The 27,974-nt window shown below is 41.9% G+C and overlaps 1 protein-coding gene across 1 annotated transcript in view; it reads right to left on the bottom strand.

The window, feature by feature from the left end:
* FAM107B (family with sequence similarity 107 member B) overlaps positions 1 to 20,061 on the bottom strand; it is a 54,144-nt gene extending 34,083 nt beyond the window's left edge. The window contains exon 1 of the mRNA XM_018565046.1: positions 19,911 to 20,061. The gene's annotated coding sequence lies outside the window, so the exon portion shown is untranslated. The remainder of the gene's footprint in view (positions 1 to 19,910) is intronic.
* Positions 20,062 to 27,974: the final 7,913 nt, after the last annotated feature.

The raw sequence follows: 27,974 nt of genomic DNA, 5'->3' as shown, positions 1-27,974 counted from the left end.
GAATGCACTTGATTGCAAAGTAAAAGCCTCCTTGCGTTCTGGGGTGTGCCAGTGCCATTCAAGTCAATGGCACCACAGACACCCTCAGTGCAATCGCACAAAATAGTGAATGGCACCACCATGCCCCCTCCCCCCCCAAAACGCAGGGAGGCTTTCACTATGTGGTCAAGTCCGTTCCGACCACGAACCGTGCCGGAACACACAGTAACGGTGTGAACAACTTCTATATGTGGTCGCTGCCTGTCCAGCGCCCCCCCATCTTTATGCCCGAAGCAGCTGCAACGTGCTCACCTCCACCCCCGTCCGATAGTTATGCCACTGACTACTTACTGCACACACAGACACACGTTACACATGCAACACAATACACACACAGCACACATATAACACATATAACACATAATACGCAGGCATACAACACCTAGTACTCACACACCACGCTTAGTAGGCACAACTCATGGGTTTTACATTTCTATTCAGCCTATCCACAGTCCACTATGAGCAGCCTGGAAAGGAGGAAATGAAGAGATGCCTTGGGGGAGGACGAGGGTCCCGGGACTCCAGTTGACGCCAAGGGAGGACGCGGGTCCCAGTACTCCAGGCGACGCCATTAGGAGGAGGTGGCTGGGGCAGTGGGGAGGCCGCGGGTCCTGAGCGGTCAGTCCGGCCTCAGTGGGACTCCAGGTGACGCTGGGAGGAGGATGCTGAGGCATGGGGGAGGAGGATGCTGAGGCATGGGGAATGTGGTGGGTCCTGAATGGGCACAATTCCCAAATGTTAGTCCACGCTCACCGGGACTTCGGGTGATGCCGGGATGGCAGTATTCATCCTAGGGAGGAGGAGATCATCCAGGGGAGGAAGAGGTCTGGGTCTTCAGGCAGTGCCCGAACAGTCAGTCAGCATGCGAGTGAGGCGAGGAGGGGGAGGGAGTGAGGGTGCAGGCAGCCCAACTAATCGAGCGGCCAACCAATCGATACTGAAAATCGTTGAGACAATGATTTTCATTATCGACTTTGATTAGTCGTTTCAGCCCTAGCAAAGACATTGACTTTGGTTCCATGATAGGACACGTCAAAAGGTCGTGCACATATTGAAATACCTCCAATGCCAGGAATAAAATGACACAACTGCAAATGTAACCAGGAATGATGGCAAAAAAACATAAGCACAATCTCGTATTCATATTCTGTGCTGTTTGCCATGCAGCTGTCACCTCGTATGATAAATCGCCATAGGGTATTATTGTCTTCCAGATGCTAATGTAAACGTTAAAAGCCTAGCCAACATGCCATTAAATAATGACCTGGAATATCCATGCATTGAAATGAATTACCGTGGGTGATGAAGTTGCTTTAGATGTGTGAGAGAAACAGAAAATACGTCCACTTGCTTAGATAGCCGTTTTATAAAAACGAGCTGGAAGGTGATGCTGCCCACTTGTGGGAGTGTAGATGCAGAGATGCTGCAGGTGATGGATTTTCATGCTCTAGGTAATTGTAGATGGTGTTGTGGTTTAACTAGTATAAGACAGATTTAATTATTGGATATACAACACATTCCTAACCGGCTTGAAATCTGGTTATAGACAAGAGGCTGAGGGCTTGTTCACACCGAAAGCGTGTGCGTTCCAGAGCGGTAGCTGCTAGAACGCACCGCGATCGCTGAGAAATCACCAGTGAGGGAGAAGTGCATTACTGGAAGGGATGGGTTTGGAAGGCAAGTTTGCCATGATGTGTCAATATACTGTGCATACTAGCACATTGTGGCTAAATGATCCAGTGGGCCTTGCCGACATGTAAAAAGTTTGTTTCTATTCTTTCTCCCACCTGTTGGCTTTCTTGTAGAAGCGATTCAGGTGGCTGTAAAGCGCTTCAACATACTGATTTATGGTAAATAATTTAGCTGTGCTAAACTTCAGGGAGACAGGTAATATATACTTGAATGCCTGCGGTTAGATCAGTAAAAACCTCATTTCATAATCAAATCAGACCTCTATTCAAATGCCAAACAGAATTCTTAAACACACATCACCATCGATGTATGACATCCTGACTCAAAAGCATTGGTTAGTAAGTAAAGCATTTGACATTCCAAAACAAAGATATACCAACAAGGAGCTACGGCCAGCTCATGCTCAATTGTAAATTGTCCATTGGAATATAGGAAACAGCAGCTACTCAACAATGGAACAATTGTGTTGTCGGTTAACTTTTGCAGCAGATAATCTAGAAAAACATTAGTATCATGCATTTAGCTCTTTATGGTGTCAGGAGCACCACACATGCAATCAGGAAAGTAGATTCTTACCTTTGTAACTACGTGTTCTTTATTCCCCTCTTCAAAAAAAACCTTGCACATTTCTACTCAAACTAAGAGACTGAGGAGCAGCACTGTAAGCCAGACAGGGTTGTTTTGCTTTGCACAATGCTGTCTAACACTGTGAACATGCATACATAAAAAGGAGAGAGTAGAGGAATGCCTTCATCAGTATGTTGCTGCTCCTTTTTTTCAGGGAGGGCTGGTTATGTGTCCTTGACTATCAAAAACAGTTTATAAAGTCAGTTTTAAAGTAAAGTTCCACAGGCTCTGCTCACTGATATCATAAGAAAGCTGCATATGCAGGAGTAATATGACTGCAAGAAATGTTCTTGTTAAAACATGCATTCTTCGATCACTGGCTTTCATAGACTGAGATTGGACAGGAGATAGAGATTCCTTTGAATAAAAAATTATTCAGTTTGAAATTGGCTGCATCAGCCGTAGACAGGCATAGATCTCCCCCAAGAACATTACGCAAAATGATATCTGCCTTCCCTTGAACAAGTTGCCTGAACTCTTGGACCCACTGCTATACTTGCCTTATGGTGTCCGCAACAAGCACCCATAATTTAGTCTTTTATTTTTTCTCCACAGGATCAGGGTTGCTTTCTCTGTGATGATGAACAGCTCCATCTACAAAAAGAATCTCATAGGGGCCATCTAGGAGTTTAGAAATAACACGATCATCATGCTGCTTGAAATCAGGACCATCGCTTGTAATTACCAGACCATCTAAGGCCACAAACTTGACTTCTGTATTTTTGTTTATATCTAGTGAGCCACGGTAGAAACCATCCTGATCAAAGTAGTTTCAAACACACCACTACCTCACCTTTTCCACTTCTCATAGCAGCTTTAGGCTTACTACTGATAGTCCACTTTCCATAAGCGCAGATCTTTGTTGCAATCACACCACTATACTCAAATGTTCACTTTGATAAGAGAATCTTATACTTAGAGACACTGCCACCATTCAGAGTAGAGTAGAGTGTCTCCTGAAATCCAACCCCTAGCAAGGTACCATCCTTGATTGCAGCCTACCAGCTCTGTTGGGGCTCTTGATCCTTTGCTTTAACCAACCTTAACTTCCAGGTATAGGGAAGCATGTGACCTCCACCGTATGACAGTGCCTCTGTCTAAGTGGCCAAGGCAAGAACATCTTCCACCCAGGTAAGCTTGGTCACTGCAGCTAACCTGTGGTGGAACCCTATAGCAAGGATCCAGCTGAGAATGGCGATTGGTGAATATACTCTGCTGTTAAAGGGATGCGGGGGGAAAGTCGTCAAGGGGCACTGTCACTCTGTGTGGACAGGTAAGGGTCTTTTTATCAATCAACAATCTACTGCAAATTATTTTTGAATAATCAGCAAAAGGTTTTTTTTGACCATTTGCAACCCCGACATCTGTGATCCTATGCAACCCAGACTTTTTTTCAAATTTTTTGTTTTTTTAAACTTCTAAATTGGTACAGAGATAATCCGGAGCGTCAGAGCAGAGAATTTACAAATAAGTTGCCATAGTATTCTAAATCTCGGTCACAAATACAATTACCCTCTTTTTCATTGCCCTACTATTAGGCATAAATAACCACGTAAAGGCTTTACATTTTGTGCCAGCTTGTAAATGTTAAAAAGTATAATACCGTATATACTCGAGTATAAGCCGAGATTTTCAGCCCATTTTTTTGGGTGAAAAGTGCCCCCCTCGGCTTATACTCGAGTCAGCTTGCTCTGGTGTCACTTTTTTAAAAAGTCAGCGGGCTCTGACTCGAGTCAGCGGGCTCTACGTACGCTGGTCACGTTCTAAGTAGGGGTGCCGAATCCACTGTTGATCGTTAATTTAATCTGTACTCACCTCTCCGCCGGCTTCCGGGTCTTCCGTCGGAGATCCGGTGACGTCACTAACCTCACACCAGCTGAAGCTGTTTGTATGTTTGGACATACAGATGATGAGGAGGAGAACTCCAGTTTTGAAGGATTTTAGCTTTTGTGTGTTAGCTTGGTTGCTGATTGAGCTAAGGTTGTTGTACTTTTAAAGTTACTGTATTTTTGATACCATATTGTTATATGTTGACCCCCTTTTCCACTTACAGAGCTAAGTTATTGTTTTTCTTTGAAATAAATATTCATGTAATTTTATTGGTATCCATCTTCATTTTGTACATTTACCAGTAGCTGCCTCATTTCCCACCCTCGGCTTATATTCGAGTCAACACTTTTTCCCAGTTTTTTGTGGTAAAATTAGGTACCTCGGCTTATATTCGGGACGGCTTATACTCGAGTATATACGGTAAATACCTTCTTATTATTCTTCCCCAATTTTTATCAATGTTCTTTCCACTAGCTGCAGCAGTTGACTGATACATGAGCACTTTATGCGGTTTCGCCATTTAGTTCAAGAATCAGAATAAGAAAGCAACCCCCAAAAATCAATGTATGTATTTTTAAACTACTATAATCTACAGTGATATGTAATGCATCATGAAAATAGCCATCTTTTGTTTCATCATAAAAGCATTTAGGGCCCCAGAACAAAGGTGTTATTGATTGTAAACGATATGTATTACCCAGTAAACAGAATCCTCCAGAAATAAAAGGTTCTACGATCTTTGGTGACAAGTCATCGTAGAGAAAATATATTTTTTTATAAATATTTAACAGAAAAGATTTATTTGTTGGGCTAATAAAATGGGTTTATTTCCATAGTATAAAAGCCAATTAAACAAAAGATCTTCTCTTGAACTGTCAAAAATACAATTCATATGACTCATCCATGTTAAACAGCCACATAAAATGCACCATAAAGAAAATGGTACACATGCTCCTTTTTATTAAGCAGTAACATAACAGGAAAGATCTTTTAGAACAGAGGGTCATTGTGACCTTCTTTTAACATTGAAAGCTCAGCAATTTGTCTGCTGGCCTGCAGCTGTTTATTGAAGCACCTCATCTAAAATGCATCCATTTAATGTCAGTGACCATCATGAAGAACCAGGTTAAGTCAACTAAATACATCTAATCTGATGTTCTGGTCACATTAAAGTGTATTTCCTCTGTAAAGAGTGTTTTTTGTTTTTTTCTATCTGTATAAAGTGTATATTGACTTTTGCAGTCAAATTTGATAAAACTCCCATTATATGTGTTATATGTGTTCCCATAAAACACAGCATACACTGTTCCAAAGAAACCACTAGAAAGGAAAGAAGCATTTTAAAAAAAAGGTATTTCTTACCTTTCCAATGATTTCTTTGTCAGGACAGACAGATGTTCAAATGTAGTTTACAGCTGATGATGAAATCTGTCAGCACAGTGCAGATAGGGATATTTATGGTAAGCAATAACTCCCCAGCCCCTCCTTAACATTATATGGGGGGAAGGGGGAGGGAGGGGCAATAGGTAGGATTTTTAAGCAAGTAAAAAGCACTTGAAATATAAGCAGACTTTACGTAATGTGAATAGGGACATGTAACAAATATAACATAGGTGCCATCCCAACGTGGCTGCTAAAGTGGAAATATAGTTTAAAAAGAGAACTATGGGGTCAGTGCTTTTCCCCATAGTCCTCCCCAGGGTCACGGGAGGACACAAACTAGCGTCCTCCCGTGACCCAAAGCTCAGTATACCACGAGCTACAGCTCGTGTTATATGGAGATCGCCGCAGCCGGGACGGATCCGGACATTACTGTCGAGATCCACCCAGCGGCGTGATTGACAGCTGGCTCTGCCTATCTAGAGGCAGAGCCAGCTGTACCCGCCCCATCCCCCGTCCGTTCCGCCAGTCAGCGCTGGAGGATCAGACAGGGGAGGGGGGAATCCCTGCAGGGAGCCGTGAGTGACAGTCACGGCTCTCTGCAGGGACATGATCGAGAAGTGAGCGAGCGACGTTATGTGTTCGCTCACTTCCCGATCTATTGAGCGGACGTGTGACAATCTAATTGTCACACGTCAGCTCGAACTATGAGGCTGAGTTATTTTCACTCACCTCATAGTTCTCCTTTAAAGTTTTTAGCATTTGTATTTAGTAGCTAAGCCTTTACATAACAGTACCAAAAATGTGAAGTTAACGCTTAAATACATGCTTTTGTTATGTGTACATAGGTTAATGATCTGAGCTCTGTGTGCTGTACCCCCTCTTCAAATGTTTGACTTCTATGTGGGTGAATACACCTACTGTATATTGAACAGCAGCTGCTTGTTCACTGCCCATTACAAACAATCGCTGCATACATTATTCATGAGAGCTGTAACTAATTGATTATTTTCATAATCAATTAGTTGGCCGATTAATTTCTGATCAATCAGATTAAAAGAAAACCTCAGAATAAAACTGCATGCACAATTGTTTGCCATTTCACTGCACTACACAGCATTGTGCTACCGTGCATTCCAGTGCAGGCGATCACACTGTGGGTGGGAGGTGCATTTGGGGTACATTGAAATGAATGGCACTGTAATGCACCTCCCGGAGCAGAATTTGTCAGGCCGAAACGGAAAATGATTTTTTTCCCCACCTTTCTATCATTTTATTTTTAATAACTGTATTTTAAGCACATGGCGCTTGAATAGCTTCAGCCAGGGAATGACAGCTGCCAGTGGCTAGATTCCGCAGATGGCCGCTGAATGTAAATACAGTTGGTACTGGGGTGGTGCAATAACCAGCCAGCTATTGGACATTTCAAAGTGTAATAGCCAATAGCAGGGTGGCTATTGCACCCTCCCACTGCTTGCTGTGCCCTCCTCCCAGCGTGGAGGAGAGAGCTAGTGGATCCAACCAACTAATCTATAATGAGAATAGTTGACAACTATTCTCATGATCTGTGACCAATAAATCGATTAGTTGGTTGCAGTCCTATTATTCATCACTAACATAAACAACTGTTTATATGTTTTTTGATGCAAAATTAGGCTACACATGCTCTAATGGAAATCTACATTGAAATGTACTCATCTTGTCTTACGTTTATATTTAATTTTAAAGTAGATTGGATGAATCCTCCATGAGTTTCTTACATTATGGTCTCTATCTGTAACATCTGCCCATAGAAACTCCTGGCTTTGACCTAAATCCTAGGGAGTTTTACTTTTCTACTATAAATTTTCATAATGAGTAATAAAGGGTAAATGTTTGACAAGGAGTGATAGACTTTATAATGGCTTCAACATGTTGCAAAGCGAACATGTATTGTTACGGGGTTCCTAGCACTTCTGTTCAACACATACATATGTATCATGTTTTTGGCTCTGAGATACTTTTCCCTTAAAATATGTTATTTTCCATACTTTACACAACATTGTGTAATAATAGCTCATCTGAACTTTGCTGCAACGTTATTCCCAACATGTGACGTTGGCTAAATTCTTGACAAAGCCATGTACTCGTCTAAACATCACAAGGTCCCACATCAACCCATGTACAAATGAACAACACAATTGTTTGTCATCTCATGTAGACCATAATAAATACTTTTAAAACCTAAAGCAGATGTACAACTGGTGTTTTTTGGGCTACTTGTGGTCCTCTCTCCTTGAGGTCCCGGCCATTCCTCATTTGATATAGTCTGAGCTTCCTTACATCATTTTGCAGCTAAATACTTCAGGAAATTACGTTCTGTTCTTTTCTCTGGGATAAAATGTTGTAAGCAGCAATTACCGCTATAATGTTAATTACCGAAGTACTATAATCTTAAAGTAGATGTGTCCCTCAGTAGGCAGTGCGTTCTGTGGAAAAATTATTCCATTCGGTTCAGCCTATTGTTTCATAGGAGCGTGATATGCTTGATCTCCAAGTATGTCTGGTTATACACAAGATCAGGCCACCCACTTCCACTCTATGACTGGCAGCCTGATCTGCAACATAAATCCACTCCGATGAAGGCCAAATCTGACACATATGAGAGTTCCAGGCAAGTATCAACTGCTCACAGCATACAGCAATAAAAGGAGTGATTGTTTAAGAGCTGTATACATGCCTGGACATGGCCCTCAAATAATCCTATTTGCCATACCAAAAAAATGATCTCAGGCTAGAATCACATTTTGTACTGGGTCACATGTTATCATGCAATCATGCAATGCATTAAAGCAGCCCATTATTATTATTATTATTATTATTATTATTATTATTATTGTAGTAGAGCCCCAATAGCTTGCATAACACTTTAGAATTTAAAAGGGAGACAGTACAGTTACAATACAATTCAAGACAAGATGGTTAGGAAGGCCCTGCCTGTAAGAGCTTACAACCTAAAAGGGAGGGTAACTGATATAAAAAGGTGGTAACTGATATAAAAAGGTGGTAGCTGTGTGGGGATAAGTTGAGAAAGTAATACTTCAGTTGTTAGGTAGAGGTGAGTTTTCAGGGAGAGTAGGAGATAGACGTACTGGTTGGGGTAGGGATTTCCAAAAGGATGGGAGATACTCTGGAGAAGTCCTGGAGCGGGGATGGGAGGAGTTGAAAAGAACATGTGGTGTTGGGAGGAGCAGAGAGGACAGTATGGAGGATATTTTGAGATAAGGTTGGAGATGTAGCTGGGGGCAGAGTTGTGCATTATAAGTGGCTGTTATTTAGAATTTGATACTTTATTCATTTCAATGTGTGCATTACTGCAGAGCACCCTATTGTACAGGTGTGTTTCAGCCCTTAAACAACAATATTAGTAACAGGCCTAAACTGTAACACTGCGTGTATTACTACAAAGACTTCTGCACCAACCTTTAAAGGGCAGAAAGTGAAACTGGACAACTTAGTTTTGAGAGGAGAGAAAGAAAAGTGAAAGAAAAGCACAGCTTAAAAACAGCTGTGTCAATTACATGGGTATCACACAGTTGGCTCTTAGATGCCCAGACGTCATGATTTTGATTTTCTAAGCCAATTTACCATGCAGAATGTGTTCCACTCTGTCCCGCTATGCCTGGAATGGCATTCTTAAGACCGGCATTAAATATGGCGTGTGTTCAGACACGAGCTGCTCTCCAGAGAACTAATCTTGCCCAAATTCCTGTTCTATAGTATTTTATAACAATAAAAATGCCTGGCCCCACTGGACCCCCAATAGTAGAATTCCCCATACTGTATACTGTAAAGGCCTACTGGAAAATAATCACACATCCACACACACTTTAGTCAAAAAAAATAGCAGGAAAGGGAAACAAGAAATCATATTTCAGTGGTCTGACTTCAGCACTTCTCAGGCCCGGATTGAGAAGGCGTCCAATACAAACCTTGATTTAAAAAAACATTTCTATGTTACCTTTTATGGGATGCAAAAGCCACAGCAGGGTACCTCTAAGGAGTGGTACTAGCGAGAAAAAGATATGACAGGGGAAATATTTTTCTGATGAATTCCATAGTTTACTGCATGTTGGGAAGTACCCACATGTAGATAAGAAAACACAGGAAACAGTGAATATGCGTGCTGGGCTGCTTGACTGATCAGGAACAAATGATCAGTTTCTGCAATGTCTGTTCCCGAACTAATTACATTTCTGGATTTAATAACTCAATATTGCAACCAATATCATCAAATATCTGCGCTTATCCATTTAAAGTGACACTTAACTCTCCATCAAAAACCAACATTCCAATCCGGCATAATATCATTAACATTACCACTTTGTTTGCGTTTGCAATCGATGTGTACATGCTGTTTTTTCTTACTATTAAAAATTCTCCTTGTGCTATCTACAGAGACTGGTTTCCCTTTCTTTCTTTTTTTTTTTAATGTATAGTTACAAGCAATTTGTTCAGGAACACACACTGCAGAAACTGATCATGTGGTCACATGCACAGCTCTCCTCACACTACAACTCCCAGGGATCATTGCACCTGCCTATTCCAATGCATGTATCCCTATTTTCATTAATGTTGGTACCTCCAACAAGTGCCAGCCACTCTTTTCCTCATACCGATGTCACTCAAAAAGCCTGCAGGCAGGCAGTGATTTATTGAATGGGAGGTTTTCATTGCTTTTACATGCCAGCACTAGATGCACAGATGAATGTAGTCCATCTCAGGAGTGCGCTGAGGAGGGGGCCTACATTCCCACAGAGAGTGGGACCACGTAGACCCAACGTAGCCACCTTCATAACAGAAGTGTCATCAGGGCAGTTTATGAATGTATATTCCTACATGTACTATCCAACACTACAATTACAAAGTGCACCGACTTTACTGAAAAAAAAGGTGGAATATTATATTTTTGTTGTATTGGGTTTAGTGACACTTGAGGGTATCCAGCCTAATAAACTTCATTAATTGTTCTGAAGAAAATCCAATGGCTGCTAGACTACTTTTTGGCAGAAGAGACTATGCACATATCTTATGCAGAAAAAATCCTTCTCCTTCCTCCTAGTGATGTTCTCTGCAGTGTAAAGTACACTCTTAGCCTATTCTCAGCACCTTTAAGATGCCGAGAATGAAGCCGGGTGTTGGAACAATACAACTACAGTAATCATCCAATCGGCTACAGGCCAAAGATGAAGGATGAGAGAGGACCCTGATCCAGAAGATGCGGCAAATAAGATGGTGGTGGTGACAAGGAGCATGTAGCTGGCAGCGCTCGTGAGAAGGCAAGTCTGCCATAATGTGCAAGTATGCTATTCATACTTTATAGCAAGAAATGCCCGCAGTGCAAAGATTAACTGCTTGTTTCCATCTATGTGCTCAAATAAAAAAAATATATACTCACCCAATCCTCTGAGTTGGCTGGCTCTTAGACCGGTTTCAGCCTCACTCCCCCTTCACTCCAGTGTTCTAAGGCTCCAATACACTGTGTAATGGACGCGAGGATGCTGGGGGACATACCATCGTTGCAGCCAGCTCTGAGGATTGGGTGACTAACTTATTTTAAACCCAAGATGAAAACGAACAGTTAACTCAGCAGTGCGGGGGTAGCCCCACTACCTGGAGTCCTTCTTTAAAAGAGAGTCAGCAATGCTAGACACAGTATTTCCCTCTCGACAGGTTTGCTATTAAAATAGGCAGGCAGAATAATTTAGCTTCTACATTATATACATATTCAAACTATAACTTGTTAATGAACTGTGCCAGTAAAGAAGTTAAATATTATTCTTTGCTGCAAGGATCAGGAGTTTTTCTGAAAACATTGCATGTACACAGCCAGAAGCTGAATAGATTATGCAGAGCAAGGCGATCCAGGATCAGATGCATGGGTATACAGGACCATTTGTTAAATATATATCAGCAATTTATAAATGGTTAAGTCACCTAGAAAAATGAAGTAATTAAATAATTTGTGCACTGTGAGGACATAAAGCCCAGTAACATCAACAACTCTGTTTTCTAATATGATCAACATTTAAAAGTCCACAGTGGAAACAGTGCTCTCCATCTAGTCAACATCAGCTTACGGGAAGTTTCCACTGCAGTGTTGGCATTTTGGAGCCTGCACAAAGTTTAACTAGTAGAGCAGGCTGGAAAAGTTATTTAGGTGTTACAAAGGAAAGCGGAGAATGGACTAACGGAAACCCATTAAACAGAATACCATATACCACTATCAACCAAGGTCATAAAACCAGCGGAACAACGTGGTAGCTAAATTCCTGGTCTCGCTGTCACTCAGAAGCCTGTGGGTGGGGTGTACTGTAGGCAGCGATTTTATGAATGGCCTGTGCTTTTACATGCTGGCACTGGCTGCATCGACACATACTACTGCAATCCATCTCAGGAGTGCGCCTAACAGGGTGGCTACATTTCCACCAAAGATGAGGCTGAGCTTGGTGCAAAATAAGTCCACCCAAAATGCTGAGCGCCACCTCCTCCTCCCAACCCAATCCGTGGTGGCAGTTGCGGCAGGGGCATTCCCTGCCCCTTTGTGATGTAAAGCTATGAATGGGTTGGGAGTGGCAGTCAGAGTTTTGAGCGGACTTGGGTGAACTGGGTTCATACCAAGCCCAGCCTCATCACTAATTCCTACAAACAGTGGGACCTTGTCAAACAAAGTAGCCACCCTCAGGACAGAAGCTGGTGCAGAGAAGAATATAAAAGTATATTTCAGGATGTGCTGAACAATTATCTATGAGAAGGTACAAAGAAGACAACTGAGGAAGATATTGAAAATGTTTTGGTTTTTTTTTTTACTTGGGTTTAGTGACACTTTAAGGATTTTGCAGGCATATGGTCCAGTGAACATTTACGCCAAATGGGTGCGAATGATCAACCACATAACATGCAGGTTAAAATACCATCATAAGAACAGAGTCAGCTGGGTAGGAGAAGTGAAGCCTTGCTCCACTAACAAAATGGGGTCATTGAACTGTTTTAAATAATGGCAAGACTGAGCACAAGACATAGGGTGGTCATACTGCATCAAAAAGGTCACCCACAGGCAGAAATTTTAAAGAATACAAGTTTTTCCAGATATGTTTGTCCACGTTCTTCTACAGACGCTCAAAAGAAACAGGCTACAGTGAGGACAGGAAACACAGTGGTTGGCCAAGGTAACAGTGCAGCAGATGAAAGACACACCATGCCGACTCTCTTTCACAATCTCAAGAAGTCTAGTGGCACCGTCACCTAAAACTTGGCAAAACCAGTGGGACCCTGGTACATCCATCTACAGTGGATAAGTCTAGTCAGAAATGAATTTGGAGTCCTAGAAGAGATATTATGGACTCACAGAGCCTTGATCTCAGTCTGGGATTAAATTAAGATATAGTAACAACTGAGGCAGCTTAAATCCACCACCATATTATTATTATTATTATAATACAGGATTTCTATAGCGCCAACAGCTTGAGCAGTGCTTTGCAATATAAGGAAGACATTATAATCACAATTCAAGACAAGACGGTAAGGAGGGACCTGCCCGTGAGGGCTTACAGTCTAAAATATAAATCCATTTTTTTTTGTAAAATGTAAAAGAAGAGGTTGGGGCGATTAAATAGACACTCAACATGCCAAGGTTAAAAATTGTGTGCATCCACGAAACGGCGACAAAATACGGTACCCCAAATTGTCCATAGGCAACACTTTAAAAGCCCCTACCGGTCATCAGTTTAGAGATATCCTTGAATATTGGCCCTAGAAGTATTGCTCTAACTCTAGTGCATATGGCGATACCAACATGTGTAGTGCAATTGACGTTTTCGTACTTAGGCGCACCCGATGTATGTTTACGGTAATATGCAAGCGCTCGCAGGGGGCTTTCAATTTGGTTATTATTACTTTTTTTTTAACTTAATTGCCATTACATAGCAGGGCTTACAAGCCCCCTATGTGATAGCATACTAGTGGTGACAAGTTCTCTTTAAGGTGACTTTAGGTCGTCAATGAGACCCCCAGTGTCAACTTTCTACTCCAAAGAAGCTATTGAAGCGCAGATTGCGCTCCAAAAGCTTCTTCCCTGCTTTCTGCCACCAGGGAATGACAGCTGTGGGGCTCAGCGTTGCTTCTGGCACCATTGAGCAGGGAGGATATCAGCGAACAAGTGTTCGCCGGTCTCCTACCCTGCTTCCAGCCGACACCAGTGATGCCAGTCCCAGGCCCGCAGGAGGGGCAGCATAGCCCAGGAAGCAAGGTGGGGGTGTCAGCCGCCAGAATCGCTTCCAGTGTAAAGCCAGTCGGCTTTACACATGTAAACAGAGTCCCGGTGGTCTGTTTAAGGCCCCGTTCACATTGAGCGATTTATCGCGCGATTTTTGCAGTGATATCGCTCATATTTCCGCGCTATATCGCTCTATGTAGCTTCACCAATACATTTCAATGTAGCTGTTCACATCTCGTCGCTCAATATCGCTTGTAGCTCGTCGCTGGTAGCTTGTCGCTTCTACATGACCCTTTTTTAGAGCGATTTTGAGCGATATTGCTCCTGATTGCATACAGCCCAATAGGAAGATGTCGCGCGATTTCCATGTCACTCAGTGTGAATGGGGTCTTAAAGGAGCCCGCAGCCAGCGACGTGTGAGATAAGTCAGCGGCAGCAAAAAGGGTTAATGCAAAGGGTGGACACACAAAATATTACATTTAGGCAGTTTATGCACTTTGCAGGTTAATCGATAAACTAATTGTATTACTATTTACTATTATACAGAATTTATATAATGCCCACATGGGGAAACAGTATGTAGGAGTGGTTTTCCGCCTTTTGACTTTTCTGATAAAATCACTGACTAAGATTAAACAATACACATTCCATTGGAGTCCTTGAAATAACTAATTTATAGCATTATTATTATTGAAAGCATCCTCACTTTACTAGTACTGTGTATATTGTATATTATTCATTGCAAGCAAAAGGTGTGTTTTTACTCAAAATAATTAATGTAGTAAATCTCATATTTTAGCCTTCACGTTTGGACTGTGCTCAGCAAAGTTAAAGACGTGTTTATCTTCCACTGTACCGAGATGCACCTACAACAAATGTAACCCAGCTGTTCATCTAGCAGTATAAAAAAGGAATAGCAACAGATACATTAGAGGTTGCCCATCCCTTTCAAGGACTCCAACGGAATGTGTATTGTTTACTCTTAGTCAATGATTTTATCTGAAAAGTCAAAAGGCAGAAAAACACTCCCACATACTGTACAATGCAAATCATCACTTCAATGACCAAACATAATAAACTTCAATTGGTTAAACAAGTTTTTCCAGGTTTTATATTTTTTATGTACACCCGTCAGTACTTGAGGGGCTCTAGCACCGTAGTGCTCTATTCTGTCGCCCAAGAATGCCAAGGTTCCACCAGTTAGTGTTGCATGTGGTCCACTCCCTTACACACAATCCTATTGGCTCAATACTTTGACTAAAGTTGGGTATACACGTTTTTTTTTTCTTCGTTCAGCCAGCAGGTTGAAAATAGAGCCGATTCCTCTAATAATACTTATGAGCACTGATCGAGCAATCTCCGCTGTTTACATCCTGTGCTGACAGCAGCCACTGCTGCTTGCTCTGTTCGGCCGAGAATTTTCCAACATGCTACTTCGATCAGCTGATTGAGGGATGCTGGTCGGAAAGGTGCCGGCACCCACTCTTCAAATTGCGTCCCATTCATCAAGAACCAGCTGAAATTCGAGCGTGTATACCCAGCTTAAGAGTCATTGCTGGCCAGAGAGGAACGCATGGCAGGGACGATGAAGTAGGGCCACTGACTAATACTAAGAGGAAGTGCTGAGTCATGCAGACAGCATTTTGAATCCAAAAAGACTTGTGGCTTTTTTTTTTTGCAAAGAGCATCTCTTATCTTGTAGATAGGGGGTGTAGTCACAAGGGAAAGAGTTTCCAGCCTGCTTATGGTAAAGTACACGGTGCATGTTGGTGTGGTGCTATTGATTCTAAATAGCACCCCAACTCACCTTCTAAAAGCTGAACTTTGAAAATAACACAAAAACTACCTATGCAGGATAAATGCTTATTAAGTCTAGGGGTAGTGGAATAAGGTATAATACTTACTTTATTCTTTGCTTCAGCAGACTTCAGTGCTCAGCTGTTCTCGCCGACACTCTGGTTTATGGGCAGTCCCTCATTGTCCTTACATACAATGCAGAGCTATTGGGTATATGATAAAGTCAGCATGTAACTGCCAGCTAGAGAGTCTTAACGTGGCCATACACTGAGAATTTCAGCTGGTTCTTGCGGAACCGGCCAAAATTCATACAGAGGGTGTCATTGATCCAAGGAGCCAGTCGGAGAATCTTCGGAGAGAACAGCCAATGTGCTGCTGCCTCTGTTCAGGTATAGTGACAGTATCCACCACCCAATGTCGGAATACAAAGATGACAGCGGGGGATTCCTTGATCAATGCTCATAAGTGTTGATGGAGGAATCTGTTCAATTGTTTGGTTCAGCCGGCGAATTTGAACAAAAAAAAAAAAAGACCCTTGGAATGTGGTTTTGGCACGCTTACTGGCATACATATACAAATATTTTTAAAGAAGAAGCATTGGGGACCAGGCTGGCACGCAGCAGGCACTGAGTACAAGTTTAAGCAATGGAGTAAACCGGTCATAAGAGAGATATGGTGGCTGCCAATACTAGCCACCTTTTACAAATTCCAGTTTCCTGTGTCTACCTGAATTCCATCGTGCCGAGTCACAATCCTGGAGCAAGAAAAATCAATGTAACATCCACACAAGGAAGAACTATTATGGTGCTGTACAGAGTATTCATTGATACAGGATCAATATGCAAACCTTCCTTTCGCGTGACGTAAATTGCAGAGGAACAGAATAAGCGGACCTTTCTTTTTCCTACATCAATGACATTTAAAAGGATTGTGGCAAAACTGCACAGGTTGTTTTTGGCTTATGAACCCTATGTACCGGATAGTCTTGACAAGTCACAAGCAATAGAGAGATCCAACCGCTGAAACATGTTTGGGCAAGTCAAGTATTATGAGCCGAGTCTGTATGTTTTCATTTACATTCACACTTTAGCATAGGCGTCTTTGGTAATTTTTCACAGTTCTTTTTTGTTTGTACATACGTGTTTCAGCCGCTCATTCACACTTTTATAATGCTTAGAAATGTGTTTCATGCTTGCAGTCCCAGTCAATGTTAATGGCACCCCAAACACACTAAACAAGTTGTGCTCAAATGGTCAAAATGCTCCACGGCAGATGTACGATGCCTGTATACACCCAACCACAGGTGCTAGCTCCCCGAGCAATCCATCCTCTGCTCAATGTGCAGCCATTGTAGAGAAAAGGGAAGCCGTAGTCCAAGATAAAAGCTGATATTAATCCATCCGGTAAAGGTGGAAATGTTGGGACTAAGGCCTGTTTGTAGGGTTGAAATGCGTCAGCAAGGTTCTGTATGCTGTTTTTATGCCACACCAAGATTATCGTTTGAGTCCGGTTTCCTTAAGCTTGGAGTTCATTCGTCTAAGTTTACTTTCACTGAGCACCACGGTTCCGGTATAGGATTTGGCAGAGGACGTCAAGCAGCTCCCTTCTTTATTTGAAAGGTGGCAAAGTTACCTGAACCTCCGCCTCCTAATGAGTTTCACTTAACAATGAGATTAATCGTACATTTTTTGAAAAGATGCAAAAAAACGCAAGACGCTCCAAAAGATGCCACGTTTGTGGTGAATAGAGCAGCCCATTGAAATGAACGTGCAGAAACATGATGCGGGAATTTACAATTGTGAATGGGAGCTTAGCCCATGGAAAGCTGGTTTCTCAGGCACTCCCACTGAAGTCTATTGGGGTCAAAAACACACGATCATGCCCCAAAGGAGTTCTTGTACTGATGTCGATCAATGCTCATATGTGAAAGGGCACAAAAAAATAACATGGAAATCAGAGTGTTGAGCTTTGAAGCACTCCTGGAAACATGCTTCACATTGCTTAGGTGTGAATGGGGGTTAAGTGAGTGCCGAATAACCCAAAATTAGGACACTGAAGTATAACAACCTTTAAGACAAATGTATCTACCAGATCGACAATATCTATTATCACAGGACACAGGTCTGCAGATGATGATGAGGCATTAGCACTGCATAGACACCACAATAATCATTCAATCGCAGGCATCAGATTGATTAACTATTAAACATTCTTACGTTATGCTGTTAAGATTATTCATTATTATTTAAGGCGGACTAGAATGAATTATGTGCTTCAGCCATCAGATACAAAAGCCGAAATATGCTGAAATCACAATATGCTATTAGATGTGTCTCTTTACTGTCCACAGACCAGATCACTTCCAGCACTCACACAATGTTAACAACTAGAACAATAGGGTATACATTTAGGAAAACCTAAACCAAACATGTCACATAAAACCTAAACAAATAAAGTGAAGAGAACACATTGGCTACAAATGGGGCGCCGTGTTTATGTTTGTGCACATGGTAGACGATGGGAAATCCTTGGAGCCTCACTCACACAGCAACATGTTCCTGGAAGCAGCATGTAGCATGGTTTAGCTACATTGGGGGGCCCTATTCACACAAAGCGCTATTTAAAGTGCATCTGTAGGCAAACCCTTTTTTTTTTTTTTTAATGTTAGATAGAATGGTGACGGATTAGACCTTCTGTCAAGTTTTGTATTGCTGTCTCTGAAAATCGTACTAATGGCAGGGGGAAATTGAAAATTATACAGTTGTCGTCAGAACAAGTGGTAACAGCAAATCTTCCAATGGGGACACCCGTCAAAAGCTGGCCATGCAGTTTAAATTTTGGCTGCTGAATCAGCCAGAATGCAAGTCATGGCTGACTGATACTGCTGGCACCACCCAGCTCGACAAAGTTCGATTACAAAACCGAAAGAGTCAGGTGTTATTCTCGGTCGATCACTGTTTGCAACCAAATCAGATGCAGTCACTGTTCGGGTATTCTGACAGCCGTGGGCACCAGTGCAAGGGAAGACTTCTCCATCCATGCTGTTTAGCAGGGATGAGGGAATGTAGAGATTTCTCCAGTTCAACATGCGGGGCTGAATGAAAGAAATCTAGAAGTGTATGGTAAGCTATAGGGAATTTCCCTCACTTTGGGGGATTTCCTCAAAATTCCAGTTGCATCTGAATGATGGGAAATGATGGAAAAAGTGTCAAATGGGCCACAAACCACACAAAAATAATCTAGTAGCAGTTTGAATCCCTTCCCTACTCTGTGCAAAACAAAACAAAAAGTTTTGGCCATAGATATTTTTTTTTTTCCACTATCAATATTCCTAATGGTTTTGCTTATTTATAAAACCGCTCTGAGCTTTCCTCTACTCCTTTGTTCCATATTTCTGATAAAGGTAAACAGAATCTTCTGCTGATGTTGCCATTTAAAAAAATATATATTTTGTTTCCTACTAATAACATATAATAATAATTATTATTTTTCATCCCCAGCAGTGAAGATGATTAAAGCCTTTTTTTGCTTTCGATTTCGCCTTTCAAAGTGACAAATTGTAAAGTTCTTATTTGCTGTAGACCTGTCAGTAGCTGTGCGGTCACTTGACTGTCACACTGCTCTAACCAGACCCATTTCCTATATAGTAAAACATCACCGTTACTGACATTAGAACAATGGCAGGGGGCTGCATGGAATTGACTGTACATCCAGAAATAACTGCAAAGACAGATCATAAAACAGAGGAGGTGGGGCGGGTGTGATTGAGAGTCTACCGTCCTGGATCCCTGGAGTGATCAAAAGGTGACCCAGATGGCACAAGCCCTCCTGTCCTCTTCTGATAAGATCTGCTCTTCCACATCACAAACTTCCCCACAATCACACAGATAGACACACACAACAACCATGTGCAGCACAACAACACATGATAACAATGTGCTCCCATATGCTACACACTACTCCCTGTCTGATCATAGATCTATATTGAGGAAGGTGCATGGATCATAAATAAATATTAAAATACATCACAAACATATATGTACACACACAAACACACAATCATTGTTTCCTCCAGCAGTGATGCACAATCAAAACATGTCACAGAACTCCAATACTTGTAATCCATGCACTGATCTCCTCCGATCCATGCAAACATCCCCAGCAAACACAAAGAGACTTGTCCTGTGCAGTATGTGATGAATTGTGAAGTTGACCATCATGGTATGAACAACACACAGAGATCATAAGGCTGCTGACTGACATGTGCGCTGAAAGTTGCTAGTAGACATACCTTGCTTGCAGCCAGCGCCCTTCCCCTGTGGATGTTTCCTTAGTCCAGTGTCAGCATGGAGGGTGTTTATGTGTAGCCTGGGATGTGTCCGTTCAGCCTGGACAGCTCTCTCCAGCCCTGTGCGCCTTTCAATAACCTCGAGCAGCTCAGACTAGAGAGGGGTGGAGAGGGAAGTTCCTAGGCCAGCTCCCCACACCAAGCCCCTCCTCTGATCAGCTCAGCTTGCCGAGGTTCCCATCATCTGCCTGCTCTGTCTGTGATGACTGCAACTCATTCAGTCCCCCCTGTAATCTCTACACAATCACACACAGCTTTCATTTCATCACAGGCTGAGCCTGTCTCCTTTACTTTTTAGTCACATTTAATAAAACACAAGTGTGCAGTGCTGGTTCTAGACTGAAAATGCCTTAAAAAGTGCAAACATTTACTTGTGCTTTCCTTCCATTAGCTGATACAGCCAATGCAGTTGTGTGTTTGTCACGAGAAAATGACTGAGGGCCTATTCACACATGCTGAGGTAACACAGGTCACACGGCCCCCAGCAGTGGCATCCAGTGCACTCAAATGCAGCATGTATCGCAGCACACTGCTCCATCACACCCGCATTGTGGCGTGAATCTGAGACATAGGTAACATTTGTTGGGGGTCTGAATAGAGTGTACACATTGTACACTCCACATAAAGTTATAGAAAGAAAACAAAAGTAAACACGCCGCCAGTGCTGCCACAACACACTTAGGGCCTGTTCACAGTAGCCCTTCCGCTAAAACGCTGAAGTAACGGAAGAGCTACAGTGAACAGGCCCTAAGTTCCCGTTCACACTTAGGCGTTTTGTTGCTCAAAGGTAAGCACAACAAAACTCTCAAGACAAGGAATCCCATTAATTTCTATGGCCCCTGTTCACACATAAGCGCTTTGACGCAATCAGAAAAACGATTATGAGCTATTCTTTGGCAGTGTACAGTGCTTTTTGGTCCCACAGACATCAATGAGAAACTTTGTGAGACAAAACGCAGGTGTGAACAGGGGCCACAGACACGGAATGGGATTCCTCAAGACAAGACAAGGAATGCGATTCCTTGTCTTGAGCATTGTGCCGCGCTTAGCTTTGAGCAAGGAAATGCCTAGGTGTCACTGGAGCATAAGGCTAGCCATACACTACGATTTTCGTACAGTGGGTGCTGCTGTGAGCACCCTTTCTGCTGGCATTCCTCGATCAGCTGATCGAAAGAGCCAGATGGAAAATCTTCCATGGAACAGAGCAGCCAGCCAATGAGCTGCTGCTGGATCTGTTTGGGTATTCTGATGGCAGCCGGTGGCCTCCATCAGAATACAATGCAAACAGCAGGAGATTCCTTGATCACAGCTCTTAGGCCACATTCATACTGAGCGACATGAAAATCGTGCGATTTTCCGCCCAATTAATATGTGCGATATTGCACGACTAATCGCGCAACTTTTTTCTATTGGGCTGTATGCAATCAGGTAGGGCTGCAACGACTAATCGACATAATCGATTATAATCGATTATTGAAAAAGTTGTCAACTTTTTCAATAATCGATTAATCTTGAGGGAAGAATATGTTATATTTTCCTCATTCAGCCCGCAGGTTGAATGAAGAAAATATTACAGTGTATGGCCAGCTTTAGACCAGCAGCTGTACATGGCAACCAATCAGCTTCCAGCTTTTATTTATTAACCCCTTCGTGACTGACGACGTACAGTGTACGTCGCCAGCATCGGGGCTGTTTAAATAGACTCCCGGCGACTTTTGCCCCCGGGACTCTGTTTAAACTTGTAGAGCCGACTGTCGGCTTTACAACAGAAGCGATCCTGGCGACTTACCTGTCGCCAGATCGCTTCTGCGTCCCGAAGAAGGGGCCGCCCCCCCCCTTAATAAGGAGTTGCGCTAATATTGCGCAACATAAAAATTTTCAACTACCACCATTTTATTCTATAGGGTCTTGGCATTCAGAAAATATATAATGTTGGGGGGTTTTACGTCATTTTCAGGCCTAAAATGTGGAATATAACATGGGTGCAAAAATGGAAAAAAGGGCCTCAGTCATGAAGGGGTTAAGTTTAATTGAACAAGCTGACGTTTAGGGCTCATTCACACTATAGCTGTGACCTGTAGCATAAGAAAAATGCAGGTCGCCGCTAGGACACATAATAAACAATTGTTTTCTATGTGCCCTGGTCACACCACAACACAAGTGTGATGGGCAGTGTGCATTTTTTCACAGCACACAGGATGCCCCTGAAAGTCATCACCCGGCAGATGAGCGCACTACATGGAATGTACGCATTGTACACTACCATTAAAGTTTTTAAAAAATGTAAACAGTGACAGCTCCGCCATTGTGCAATACACCACATACTGCAGGAGCTGCTACCACGCACTAGCCCACTCGCTAAAACTAAGTGTTTCAATGCGAACGGGCCCAGAATCTGATGCTCCAGTTTTACATACATACATCCAGGTATTTGTTTATCAGACTTTAAGAGGAGGGTTAATAAATCATCCACCCCGACATACACTGGCAGAATGCCAGTAGCACAGCATTCTTACCACTAGATGGAGCCAAAGAGCATAGGAATTCCTATGCTTCTCAGCTCCATCTACTGACAAGAATGTCATGCAAGCAGCATTTAGCCAACATATGTCAGGGCAGATGATTTATAACACCCTTGATGTTGTCTGTCTTATGCATAGAAGAGATTTATCTTGTCTTTTTGTTCTGAAACCTGTCAGCTAGACAGGAAGTGAGGGGAATCTCCTGCATGGAGACCACAAAAAATCCTGAGAGAGGATCTAATCTTCCTCACCCTAAAGCTGGCCATACACTAATAGATTTCTTTGGTTTCTGCCTGTGGGCTGAACCAAAGAAATCTAAGGCCTAGCTCACATGGACTTCCGGTTGCATAAGAGCAGTGTGAATACAACATTTTTGGTAAGCTTCAAGAAGCTTTCTTAAAGTACCCTTCAGCTCCAGTTTGGGAATGTCAGTTGACAAAAACCTTGTCCTTCCAGTGGGGCTGCCCCCACACTGCAAGGATTACCTGCTGGTTCTTGTGTAGGCTACCTTTGTAAACGAGGTTTACTTACCTGATACCTGCTCCTGCTGGCTTCAAGGCCGGTACGCGCAGACTCAGAGGTCAGAGACCCGCTGACCTCCTCACATCTAATGCAGAGCCCATTGATCTGCATTATACGTGAGGATGCCAAGAGACAGTCCTCGTGCCACAGAGAAAAGAGAGGTGAGCACTGACTGACAGAGGAGCGGGGATCAGGTAAGTAACACAAAACCCCTAGACATAAATGAGAAATTCACCTTTCAGTGCAGGGGGTAGCTTTTCACTCACCTCATAGTTCTAGCCGACCTGTGACAATGAGACTGTCACAGGTCGGCTCAGTAGATCGGGAGGTGAGCGAACACATACCGGCGTTCGCTCACCTCTTGATCCTGTCACGGCTCTCTGCCATGACAGGGGAGGGGCTGGATTCCCCTGGAGGACGCTAGTTTGTGTCCTCCCGTTACCCTAAGGAGAACTATGGGGGAAAGCCTTAACCCCATAGTTCTCCTTTAAATGCAGACAAAGATTCTAACGCTGGCCTTGTTCATTTTCAGGACGTTCATTCAATTTTCCTATTCGAATCTAATTAACTTTCAGTGATGATGAAAATCGAAGGAGCAGGATGGAACATTTTTCAAGTTTCTTACCTGAATGAACTAACTTCTAACAGTAACTGTGAGCTTTGTTTGGGAAAATTGTATATATTGTAAAGTGCATGTGCTAGACACAAACTAAACCTGTTCAATAGGTCTGGAATTCCATTCAAGTAGTTGGCTTGGATTACATTTTGAAGAGCTGTGAAAGAAAATGAGATGACTCAAAGATATGCTGGATTCCACTGTTCTGCGTCCATGCAGCATATGTGGTAATGCACAAGTATAGGTGTGAATGAGCCCATATCATGTAGCTTTCCCTTTCACACTAAACTGCATTGCATAAATGTGAACCAGTCTCATAGCAAATAATAAGACTTCTACTTGCAATGTCACAATACTGCAGCAAAATGCATGAGGTTTGCTGCATGACAACAGACCCTAAAACGTTAATTAGAGAAAATGTGTTTTTATTACTGCCTGGATTCAGTTGGGGGATTTTCCTTCGCTTCTTGTTTGTTCCTTCGTTTTCAGGCCATACAGTGTATGAATTTTGGCCATTTCATGACAAACCGGCTGAAATTCATTCGGTGGGTGCCCCTGTTGGCACCATTTTGTCCAGTATCCTTCAAATCTAAAAATCGATGGACCCGGAATGAAAATGTTTGGGTTAAAAGTTATGGCAGCCAATCGGGTATTCTAACAGCAGCACACTGGCCACTGTCAGGATACAGCAAGCGATGCATCCATCCATGCTGTTACGCATGAATGGAGGAATCTGTTTTAATTCATTCAGTCCGCAAGTCGAACGGAAAAAATACAGTGTATGACCAGCTTTACACCCTCAATTTGACAGAATGTGAGATTTTCCCTCACTTCCTGTCCCGGCAATCATCAAAAAGACAGGAAGTAAGACAAAATCTCCCAAATAGGGCCACAGTAATAAAACATTGGCTGAGATTTTACACCCTCCACACAAAAAGGTTTTGGCTAGCGTTGAGCTTTAAAGCTGAAGTTTAGTTTTTTTGGGGGGTATACAGCACCAGGGACATAACTTACCTCTAAGAGGAGTGGCCTATGTCCTGATGGCTGCAATTTAGTGTGTGAGGGCCTGTTCACACCAAGACCATGCATTAATCAGTACCACCCGTTGCAGTGCGGTCAAGTGCATTGCAGCCGACAGGCGCGTTTGGGGCACCATTCAAATGAATGGTAACGCAATGCACCTGCCACTGTAATGCACGGCATGTGCATTGCACTGTATCGTGCGTTAATCAGTCACAGTATGTATAAAGTTACATGAGTGATATTTAGTAACCCAATTAAACTAATACAATCTCATGACATGATGTCATGTTTGTATGACATTACTTATATGTGAGCTGCTACATAAGAGACTTTGAGTATTATGGCCGATTGATCAATCTCCCCCAGTCGCACAATGCTGAAATGTTATTTAGTAGCAGTAACTATTGGTGATGAATCTCCTCCATATGCCTTCAATTGGAGTAAGAGATTCATCACTCAACAATCACTCATATGGGAGATTCTTGGTCAATTCCCACTCCTCCAACAAAACTAATCTAAAGCTGGCCATACACTGGTAGATTTCCGAAGGAATTTTCGTATGAATGATCTTTCTTTACCACCCGATAATGCCATCAGACACTTGACAAATGTCAATCGAAATTTCGTTTTGAACGAAAACCACATTCACTGTTAGAATTTTTTTCATTCAAGAAACATTTTCCATCCTGCTCCTTTGCAGTGTATGGCCAGCTTTACAATCACCCAGAAATCTCTTCCAGTTGCACCAAAGAGCCTTTTATTTTTTTATATTTATTTTGTTTTCCCCACTAAGAGACTTTTAGGCGTGTGCATAGGAATGTTCAGAATCCTATACACCACCTATCCTATGTAGTCCTAATACATAGGACTGCACACATCTGCAATCCTGTGAACTGTGTTTGCAGTGTATAGGATAATGTTATGCATGTGTGCAATCCTGTGATCTGCATTTGCAGTGTATATGATAATGTTATGTATTTGTGCAATCCTGTGATCTGTATTTGCAGTGTATAGGATAATGTTATGAATGTGTGCAATCCTGTGATCTGCATTTGCAGTGTATAGGATAATGTTATGCATGTGTGCAATCCTGTGATCTGCGTTTGCAGTGTATAGGATAATGTTATGCATGTGTGCAATCCTGTGATCTGCATTTGCAGTGTATAGGATAATGTTATGCATTTGTGCAATTCTGTGAACTGCATTTGCAGTGTATAGGACAGGAAGATTAATGTATACAATCCTGTGCACTGTATTTTCACTTCTTTACAATTACATGTAACCCCATTTCTGATTCAGTGATACCATACATACCTTGTTTACTATGTTCATTCGCATTGTGTGCATAAAAGTGCAGTGTGTGCAGTTTGGAGCTGTCTGTTTCAATTAAATGCAAGGCAAACTAATAAGTGAGTTACACGTTCAGTATAGGATTGCCCTTTAGAGTGAGGTAACTGCTTCTACACATTGAAACATATTGACATGCACTGACACATGCACAAGAAATGTAGTAATTTGCATGGTAAGTAGTATCTCCAATCTGACACATCTGAAGGAACCCAATACAATCTCCTGTTTGCATGAACCTTTTGCAGACAGAGTACGGTGTATGTATTGCAATGACAAGGTGTGGTATCTGTACATGTTCATTGGCACTGCACCATTTACAGATTGGTTGTTATGAATTTACTTACTCTTTCGACAGTGAGCAGACACTACATTGGTGGTATGTTGACATTACATGAAGACAATACACATAATAATATTATAGACGAGAACAAACCACATTTCTGAAGGATATCCTTGCCCCAGGTTGCCTTTTGCTGGTTATATGTATTGCACAGGTATCCTTATGAACGTGATACAGTCAAGTCTGCATCTCTGTCCAGAAAGCTTTTAATAGCAATATCTTTATCCGGACTTTGGATCTTTGCCAGTATTGCATTACAGTGATTGTCTTGAACACATCTAAGTAGATTTATGATGTCAGAGGTAAATTATTCCTGCACATTACTGTATTGCTTGCTTGGGCTGAATTTTATTGTATTATCCTAACTAGTATTAAAAGACAGCGCAGGACAAGAGGATTACTAAAACAGTTCATGTAACAATCATAATTGCATGATACAAGCACATGCAGGCTAAATTAGCTTTGTATGTTTGCTTTAAAAATATAAGCGGACATCATTACTATATTATACTGCTTGTAATAATGTGCTGCTACAGCTAAAGAAGAACTACTTTTAAAAACAATAACCCAAAGGATAGTTGAGATCAGTTAAGGTCAGTGCATGCTTTTCTTTTATTCTTCCATACATGTCAATGTCAATGCATGATAAACACCATGGCATATGCATGACTAACACATGCTAAATGCATATAAATCACTCACGTTCACTAGCCTGATCCTGCCAATAATGGTCAGATGACGAACAAACAGTAATATCTCCCCAACAACCCAAGGCCAAGGATGGATTTCTTTCCTTTGCAATCAATACTGTCCCCCCTTCCTTCACAAAATACACCAATGTTGGAGGTACTCCTACTCCATAAGAAGGAATGTTTGCTTAACATACATTCAAATATTAACAAATCCTCATAGTACGTTAACATGTTAAGGTTTGGGAAACCTTAAGGTTTAGCTGTTAAGTGAAAGAGACTTGACAGACAGTAGGATGATGTTTCTATGGACACACAAATAATGTGCTACCTAAAATAGGCATAAGAAATTCTAGGAAGGTCAATATGTCATGGCTGGTATCAATAAATTGTAGGCACAAAATAGATCAATAGGAATGCATACATATACACAATCCATTTAAATTAATTTGTTCTGCGTCATTAAGGCTGTATGCTAGTATGACAGGCTTCAATTTTACATTTGGTAACAGTTTATATCTCCTGTAGACCAAATTATCTAAGCAGTTTGCTTAAAAATAAAATGGAGAACACAATATGGCAATGAAAGGGAACTGTAGAGAATAGTGAAATGACTGCATGTGATGACATACAGGAATAAAGTTTGTTTTAAAAAAAAATACATTAATAAGTTAAATGTTAATTAATTGAATATAGATTCAATACATTCATTATTTAATTATTTGGATGTAAATATTATGGATAGGGAAAGGGGCTAACAACCAGTTGTCCTTTATATTACAGAAGCAGGTTTGAAATGTGCTCAGCAACAGCCACCCCATTGGTTTATTGGTATCCATACATTCGTGTAGCCAGCTACCTCCTCTCCTATAGGCACACGCATAGAAAATGTACAGCTGATAATCAATTCATTTTCTCAACTGAACTTGAAAAGCTATAGTATAG

The sequence above is a fragment of the Nanorana parkeri genome, unplaced genomic scaffold (genome assembly GCF_000935625.1).
Source record: "Nanorana parkeri isolate BGI_ZX_2015 unplaced genomic scaffold, ASM93562v1 scaffold808, whole genome shotgun sequence".
Classification (NCBI taxonomy): domain Eukaryota; kingdom Metazoa; phylum Chordata; class Amphibia; order Anura; family Dicroglossidae; genus Nanorana; species Nanorana parkeri.
Note: the sequence above shows the minus strand (reverse complement) of the source record. Positions and strands in the feature narration are given on the sequence as shown.